The following is a 9,568-nucleotide window of genomic DNA, read 5'->3' on the forward strand; positions in this document are numbered from 1 at the left end:
GTCCCATTTGTTTCTTTTTGCTTTTATGTCCAATACTCAGGGAGTGGGGTTATAGAGGATCCTGCTGTGATTTGTATTGGAGATTGTTTTGCCTATGTTTTCCTCTAGGAATTTTACAGTTTCTCATCTTATGTTTAGATATTTAATCCATTTTGAGTTTATTTTCGTGTATGGTGTTAGAAAGTGTTCTAGTCTCATTCTTTTACAAATGGTTGACCAGTTTTCCCAGCAACACTTGTTAAAAAGATTGTCTTTTCTTCATTGGGTATTTTTGCCTCCCTTTTCAAAGATAAGGTGTCCATAAGTGCGTGGACTTATCTCTGGGCTTTCTATTTTGTTTCACTTATGTATATTTCTGTTTTTGTGCCAGTACCATACTGTCTTGATGACTGTGCCTTTGTAGTAGAGACTGAAGTCAGGCAGATTGATTCTTCCAGTTCCATTCTTCTTTCTCAAGATTGCCTTGGCTGTTTCAGGTTTTTTGGATTTCCATACAAATTGTGAAATTATTTTTCTAGTTCTGTGAAAAATACTGTTGGTAGCTTGCTAGGGATTGCATTGAATCTTGTATCCTCTTTGATTTCTTTCACCAGTGTTTTATAGTTTTCTATATATAAGCCTTTTGTTTCTTTAGGTAAATATATTCCTATGTATTTTATTCTTTTCATTGTAATGGTGAATGGAATTGTTTCCTTAAATTCTTTTCTATTTTCTCATTATTAGTGTATAGGAATGAAAGGGATTTCTGCGTGTTGATTTATATGCTGCAACATTACTAGATGCATTGATTAGCTCTACTAATTTTCTGGTGGAATCTTTAGGGTTTTCTATGTAGAGGATCATGTCATCTGCACACAGTGAGAGTGTTACTTCTTCTTTTCGAGCCTGAATTCCTATTGTTTATTTTTCTGCTCTGATTGCTGTGGCCAAAACTTCCAAATCTATGTTGAATAGTAATGATGAGAATCGGGACCCTTGTCTTGTTCCTGACTTTAGGAGAAATGCTTTCAAATTTTCGCCATTGAGGATAATGTTTGCTGTGGGATTGTCATATATAGCTTTTATTATGTTGAGGTATGTTCCTTCTATTCCTGCTTTCTGGAGGGTTTATCATAAATGGATGTTGAATTTTTTAAAAGGCTTTCTCTGCATTTATTGAGATAATCATACAGTTCTTATCTTTCAATTTTTTCATGTGGTGTATTATGTTGACTAATTTGGGGATATTGAAGAATCCTTGCATCCCTCAGAGAAAGTCCACTTGGTCATGATATGTGACCTTTTTAATATGTTGTTGGATTCTGATTGCTAGAATTTCATTAAGGATTTTTGCATCTAAGTGAAAGGTTGTTGTTGAATCACAATGCCAGGATTCTTGGCCCCCGGAGGAGAAGAATTCAATCTGGGGCCAGAGACGAGGCTTGATCACTCAGAGCTTTTGTGTAATAAAGTTTTATTAAAGTATAAAGGAGATAGAGAAAGCTTCTGACATAGGGATCAGAAGGGGGCAGAAAGAGTACCCCCCTGCTAGGCTTCAGCTGGATGTTATATAGTCACCAGCAGTCTGTTAATGAAAGAAAGGAATGTCTCAAAACTTAGAATGGCACCAGGCCCCTCACCCATAAGATGTACTTTGGGATAATCTTGGCACCAAATGGTTTATCTTGGGCCATAAAGTGACTAACTTGAATCTTGAAGAAGGGCAGATCACCATGCAAATAGTTTCATTTACATAGATTAGAGGAACAATATCGGAGTATAACATACTGGTGTATCAAGTAGATTCTGAGCCCAAAAGGCAGAATGGACATGAAGACAGAGTTTGGGGTAAATGCATAGTACATTAGCATAGCTTAAGACAAACATTTTCATAAGAAAAAGGCATTGGTTAACTTCAGGTGATACCAGGTATCATTATGGTAACACAGAATTTTAAGAGAAACATCCTTTTAAATTTGTATAGAGAAAGAAAAAAATATATAGCTAGTTTGTTTCCTCCTGCCACTTAAGAGAGATAAAAATATCTGACACTTGCAGGCTACTTCCTCCGTTTGGAGACCCCTGGCCTTCTTGCCTGTTATCCTTTCATTCCCCCCTCTTGTTTTAGAATTATGTTGCCTAGGGAAAAGGGTCATCGTTTTCATTCCATAACTGCTTCTGAGCTGAGAAGGGGCATTGTCCCTAAATTGGTGAGGGAACATATCCTCCTAATCCTCATGTTGAGGATATCTGATCCAGAGGCCCCAAATAGTAGTTGGAGGCAGCTGCAGCAGTAGCAGGAGTTTGAGCAACCATTTGTAACTTGAAAGCTTTCATGCTGCTAGAAACAAATCCAGTTATACAATTACAGATGCAGGGAGCAAACAGTAGAAACAAAACAGTTAGAATTATTGTAATTAAGATAGTTGTCTACCATGGGGAACTAGTTAATGTCTCCCAAAGTGAGGCAATTGAGGCTTCAGGACTATCCATGGCCCCAACCATCTTGTTTATGTGTTTAGTAAAATGAGTAACATTTGTGCTTATATCAGGTATCTATGTACAGCATTGGGTATGAATAATAGCACACGTTCCTCCTTGCACAGCTGTCAGAATATCTAAAGCCAATCTGTTTTGTAAAACCACCTTTCTAATTTGTGCTTGTTCAGCATTAAGAGCTGAAATAGCCTTTGGAGAATCTTATAATGCCTATTGAGTAAAATTAGTCAAAGCATCCACTTGTAGCATAACATCTGTAGTTCCCAAAGAGGGAACAAAGACTGCAGCCAAATAATCATACCAGAAATACAGACCTTGCCCACCGAGTTTTAAGGTGGGGTAAATGAGCAGGCTTTTCCGGGAGCTCTAAAAATAAAAAGCTGTGAGTAAAGGCTAGACCCAGGGTGCATCTCCCTATCCAACAAGGGGGAAGCCATGCCCATATGTAAGAGCCACATATCCACTAAGTCCCATTTGTAACAAGCCAGCGTAACTGATATATCCAGTCCCAATTAGTACCTGGCCACACAAAGGGAGGACCTGAACTGGGGTTGGAAAACTGGGGAATGATTATGTTGCATATTCCCTGAGGCAAAAATCCCAATTGTTTTCAATCATTGTAATTAAGTTGTTAGCTAACTTTTGGGGATGGCTCTGTTCCCAGCACATAGGAGAAGTAGATATTAAACGTCTTTTTTCAGGAGTTAGCCATATAACCTCATCTCATATTTGATAAACGTCAGATAAAAAACCACTAGATCTAGACCTATTTGCCTTATGTGTAGCAAAATAGTCATTGAACCAAGACAATGTATAATCAAAATTAAAAGTCACATTATGTCCATAGTAAAAGTGCAAAGTGTTGCACCAGTCTATTTTAGGGTTGGTAGATGTCATCAGATGAAGAAGAGGCATCGCATGTAACTGTTGTTGAAGGTATTCACACACTTGGAGAAAGTCTTTTCCTTGAAGTGGAGATGTCCACCGTGGGAAGCCTTCCACTGATGAAGAGGGGCGTGCTCCACTGACCCCGCAGTTAGAGCCATTGTGGAATGAAGCATAGGAGTGAGCCCAAGACAGGAAGGCATTGTCTTGAGGATCAAACGGCAGACTAGGATATTTGGAGTCAGTAGAAGTAAGCTCACATAGGTTATCAGGCCCATCTGAAAAGTACAAAGTCAGAGCATAGAAAATAAAGACATAAAAAGATGTCACTTAGCTTTGGTCAGGGTGCCACCTCTTAACTCGAGTGTGATATACCCATGAATCAATTCCTGGCACTTTGACAGCTGTGGGAGAAGAAAGAATAACCTGGTAAGGGCCTTCCCAGAGGGGCTCGACAACTACAGGAATAGCAGTTTGTGCTCGACCCACAGATTTTCCATCAGCCCATACTCTAGGATTTACATTTTGTTCAACTAGAGGGAGAGAAAACATAAACCAGAGGCATGGACCTTGCTCAGTATATCCCTCCCCAAAAGGGGCGAGGGAGATTCTGGCACGATCAGAAACTCTTGTGAAAATAACACATAATCCAAGTTGCAAGAAAAAGGATAACTGAAAGAATACGTTTTGGATCATCCAGACAGTCCCATTATGGAAGCGGATTGGGAAGAAAGTGGGCCAGGTGCTTCAATAAGCACAGAGTAAGTTGCCCCAGTATCTAAAAGGAAATTGATGGATTGGCCCCTCCGCAGTTATTAATACCCGGGGTTTCTCAGATGTAATTAGGACAGAAACTTGTATGGGGATCCCCAGGCACCTTCGGTCCTGATTGTCTTGAGAGTCTGACCCCGGAGACCTACACGTCTGAGGGCAGTCTCTCTTGCAGTGTCGCCCCTTGCAGACCGAACATGGAACTGGGGGTGGCTTAGATGCCTGAGGGCAATCCCACTTGAGGTGGCCCTCCTTTCCACAGTAATAGCAAGCCCATCCCTTTTCCCCTGGGTCTCTCTGGGCATTTTTCTTCAGCTGTTTAAGAAAGTTTTTCATAGCCATTACTAAGGCTTCCGCCTTTTCCTTTGTCTTTCTTTCCCTTTCTTTCTTTTTCTCATATTTCCTACCCTAATAGACCATCTGAACCAGTTGTAACAGAGTATCTAAAGACTGATTTGGTCCATACGCCCCTTTTTTGTAGCTTATGGTGGAAATCTGGAGCCGACTGAGTGAGAAATCTATCTTTTAAGATCACTTTTCCTTCTTCACTTTTGGGATCAATCTCAGTGAATCTACGAAGAGCTTCTCTTAGTCTATCTAGGAATTTACCAGGAGCTTCCTTCTCCTCCTATTCTATTTCAGCCAAGTTGCTATAGTTTAAAGGCTTAGACTGTTCCTGCCTGAGTCCTTCAAAAATATATCTGACAAAATGACTCTGATCCCATCTTCCTTTAGCTGTGTTGTAGTCCCAGTCTGCTTCTATAGTTGGGACCACTTGATTCCCAGTGGGGAGGGCCGCTATCTCGTCCTCCGTCTTCACTGCTGATTCATTACCAAGCCATTCATCTCCATAAGCAACCACTTTTCCCAAAACTCGAGTCTTTGAGTCGGGAGTCAGCATTTGTCCCAAGATATACATCACATTCTTCCAAGTAAGGTCATAAAGCAGGGTAACACCTTTAAAACTCTAATGTATTTTTTCTGGGTCCTCTAGTCTCCCAGATCCTCCTTGATTTTTGTATTTTTTTGATAAGAAAAAGGCTTATTAACTCTCATAGACTGATTATTTCTTCTGGTGGGTGTTTCATAAAGAGTCAACAGCTTGTATGGCTGTTCCTTAGTCTCTCTGACTGCTCTATGCATATGATCCCAGGGATGGACTGGAGAAACCTGTTATTCTTTTTCTCTTGTCTCCTGTCCTCCATCTCATCTCTTACTTCGATGGTCTGAGTTTCTACTGAAACCAGAGTAGTCTGAGGTCATATGGAGACAGGAGTTGTTTGGACCTCCACGTGGGCAGTTTGAATCTCAGTTTGGATTTCCCCTGAGACCAAAACAGTTTGAATCTCAGTTTGGATTTCCACTGAGACCACAGCAGTTTGAATCTCAGTTTGGGTTTCCACTGAGACCAAGGCAGCCATTCTGAGGGGGGTTCTCTGGCTTTCAGTTTGTTCAGCTTGAAGCCCTGGGTATGGGGGCAAAGTAGGAGGACAGGAGGGAGCTCAAGGTTTCACGCCCAAATCTATACCCTTAGGACATAAGTCTGGCATATTTCGCAGAGAGAAAAAGGGCAACACATATGTTACTTCTACCCATTTCCCTTATTCCTTACAGAACTGGTCTAATTGTAAAACAGTATTATAGTTAAGAGACCCTTCAACTAGCCACCATTTGCCGTCCTCCAGTGGAAACTGTGGTCATGCAGTATTGCATAGGAAGACCAGGTGTGTCTTCTTTAAGCTCTGGGGGTCAAATCTATCCCAGTTTTTCAAGATACAGTTCAAAGGAGTGAGACTGGAATTGTTAGCTTCCATCTGTAAGAGAGAAATAAAGCGACCTGTGCCATTTTTCTACCAGAGGCATCCCTCCCTGCTCTAGATGGGAGTGTAGACAGACTTTACACCAAAAGCTTTTCCTTCCTGGTCAGACTTAGTCTGTCCCTTCCTGATGCTGGCGCTGTCCTCGACCCTCCCAGTTCTACCACCGAGATGGGGTAGGGATGTACCAGGGGTAGACCTGATAGCATCTCTACCTGATATCCAGCTCTTCACATTTAACCTTGTCTGTCTGATTCCACCTGGGTGCAATCAGAGTAACCTTTCGATTGCCTCCCAAGCTAAGACCGCTGGGGGAAACATTCATCACCTGAGTGCCTGTGCACGACCCTGCGTATATTTCTGTCCGCAATAAGACCAACACGAACATAAAGCTGGGATATTCTTTTCAAGCATTACCACATCAATATAAGAGCCTCCTCTGGTCCACTATGAGCCTGTGTAACCAAAGGAAAAAATACCCACTGCAGTCCCAATCTGAGCAACCTTTAACCTCAGAGATGTCCTTGGTGCTAGAGCTCCATCTAGCTTCTGAGCTTTTGATTCCTAGTGAGGCTAGGCACTTTCTTGACTACCAATCCAAGTTTGGGACCTAAGCCACAGTACACAGTAACAGTATAGATCATAAGCCCCTTGAAAGTCTATGATCCAATAGATTAGGTTAGTACTTCTAATTCCCAAGGAGTTATGAAATGGTCAGAAGACCAAAAAGTTTGACCAAGAAAGGAGAGTTTGGTCCACACGCTTTGCCCATTTCTGGTCAGTTCCCAAAGGAGACATTGGGTGCCTCTTGGCATTGGCAAGTCGGTATAAACCCTTGACATGTTTGTGCCATAAGCCATGTGAGATTACCGTGGAAGCGCAAAGCAGGTTTCTTCACTTGCTTCGCACAGGGCATGTCATGCATTCACATGAGCACACCGTAGAGTTAGTAAAGCACAGCAGAAAATGTGTTCGCTAAGAGAACAAAGAACTAGAGCTCCAAGTATCCTTACCTTGTTCTGAAGAATCCCGGACAAGCCCCCAAGATGAAAGGTTGTTGGATCACGATGCTGGGATTCTTGGCCCCCGGAGGAGAAGAATTCAATCCGGGGCCAGAGACGAGGCTTGATCGCTCAGAGCTTTTCTGTAATAAAGTTTTATTAAAATATAAAAGAGAAAGAGAAAGCTTCTGACATAGGGATCAGAAGGGGGCAGAAAGAGTACCCCCCTGCTAGGTTTCAGCTCGGTGTTATATAGTTACCAGCAGCCTGTTAATGAAAGAAAGGAATGTCTCAAAACTTAGAATGGAACCAGGCCCCCCACCCATAAGATGTATTTTGGGGTAATCTTGGCACCAAATGGTTTATCTCGGGCTATAAAATGATTAACTTGAATCTTGAAGAAGGGCAGATCGCCATGCAAATAGTTCCATTTACATAGATTAGAGGAACAATATCGGAGTATAACATACTGGTGTATCAAGTAGATTCTGAGCCCAAAAGGCAGAACGGACTTGAAGACAGAGTTTGGGGTAAATGCATAGTACGTTAGCATAGCTTAAGATAAACATTTTCATAAGAAAAAGGCATTGGTTAACTTCAGGTGATACCAGGTATCATTATGGCAACACAGAATTTTAAGAGAAACATCCTTTTAAATTTGTATAGAGAAGGAAAAAATATCGCTAGTTTGTTTCCTCCTGCCACTTAAGAGAGATAAAAATGTCTGACACTTGCAGGCTATTTCCTCTGTTTGGAGACCCCTGGCCTTTCTGCCTGTTACCCTCCCATATGTTCATCAGTGATATTGGCCTATATGGTGGCATCTTTGTTTGTTTTTGGTATTAGGGTGATGGTGGCCTCATAGAATGAGTTTGCCAGTTTGTCTTCGTCTGCAATTTTCTGGAAGAGTTTGAGGAGGATAGTTGTTAGCTCTTCTCTAAATTTTTGGTAGAATTCAACTATGAAGCCATCTGGTCCTGAGCTTTAGTTTGCTGGAAGATTTCTGAGTACAATTTCAATTTTTGTGCTTGTGATGGGTCTGTTAAGATTTTCTATTTCTTCCTGGTTCAGTTTTGCAAAGTTTATTTTTCTTAGAATTTGTTCATTTCTTCCGAGTTGTCCATTTTATTGGCATATAGTTGCTGAGAGTAGTCTCTTATGTTCCTTTGTATTTCTATGTTGTCTGTTGTGATCTCTCCATTTTCATTTCTAAGTTTGTTGATTTTATTCTTCTCCCTTTGTTTCTTGATGAGTCTGGGTACTGGTTTGTCAATTTTATTTATCTCAAAGAACCAGGTTTTGACTTTGTTGATTTTCCTTATGGTCTCCTTTGTTTCTTTTGCATTTATTTATGCCCTAATTTTTAAGGTTTCTTTCCTTCTCCTAACCCTGGGGTTCTTCATTTATTCCTTTTCTAGTTGCTTTAGTGTAGTGTTATGTTATTTATTTGACTTTTTTCTTATTTCTTGAGGTAAGCCTGTATCGCTATGACCCTTCCCCTTAACACTGATTTTACAGTGTCCCATAGTTTTGGGGTTGTTGTGTTTTCATTTTTATCCATTTCTATGCATATTTTGATTTCCTTTTTTATTTTTCTGTGGACTGTTCATTATTCAGCAGCGTGTTGTTCAGCCTCTATATGTTGGAATTTTTAATAGTTTTTCTCCTGTAATTGACATCTAATCTTACTGCATTGTGGCCAGAAAAGATGCTTGGAATTATTTCATTTATTTTGAATTTACCAAGGCCAGATTTATGCCCTAGGATGTGTTCTATCCTGGAGAATTTTCCACGTGCACCTGCAAAAAAGTTGAAATTCATTGTTTTGGGGTGAAATGTCCTATAGATATCAATTAGGTCTAACAGGTCTATTGTACCATTTAAAGTTTGTGTTTCCTTGTTATTTCCCTGTTTAGTTGATCTATCCAGAGTTGTGAGTGCTTATTAAAGTCTCCCACAATTCTTGTGTTATTGTTAATTTCCATATATATATATGTATATATAATTTTTGGCTAAACTAGGTCTTCATTGCTGCTCAGGACTTCTCTATTTGCAGCGTGCTGGGACTACTCTGTAATTGCAGTACACTGGCTTTTCAAACCTGTGTTTCGCTTGATGCAGATCATAGGCTCTCGGGCACTCAGGCTCAGTAGTTGTGACCCGCTGGTTTTGTTACCCCGGGGCATTTGAAATCTTCCCAAGCCAGGTCTCAAACGCGTATCTTAAGCACTGGATCAAAAGGGAAAACACTCCAGAAGGAATTTGAAATACATCACTTTTACATGAAACTGGCACCATGGCCTATTTTTAAGGAGACCAACAAAGGATTGTCCGCTACTTCAAGTATCCTCCTGAGACCAGGACTGATTTAGGTTCCCCTCCCAAGTGTTCCTACAGCATCTTGAAGCTGTCCCCGCCATGTCACTTTGTTCTTGCTTGAGTTTCTGAAACCCACACTAGACCACAGCTTCCAGAGGGCAGGGCTGTCACTTGACTCACTTGTAAGTATATGTCAGTAGATATTGTCTCATTATACCAGACTCTAATGTCAAGACAAGGCTAAAGCAAAGATCAGTTATTCTATTATGAGTGTTAGGCTACAGGTTCAACTACAGT

The 9,568-nt window shown here is 40.8% G+C and overlaps 1 pseudogene; it reads right to left on the reverse strand.

Annotated features, from left to right (window-relative positions):
- On the reverse strand, nt 2,410–4,476 carry LOC106503850 (annotated as a pseudogene).

The sequence above is a fragment of the Capra hircus genome, chromosome 29 (genome assembly GCF_001704415.2).
Source record: "Capra hircus breed San Clemente chromosome 29, ASM170441v1, whole genome shotgun sequence".
NCBI classification, from domain to species: domain Eukaryota; kingdom Metazoa; phylum Chordata; class Mammalia; order Artiodactyla; family Bovidae; genus Capra; species Capra hircus.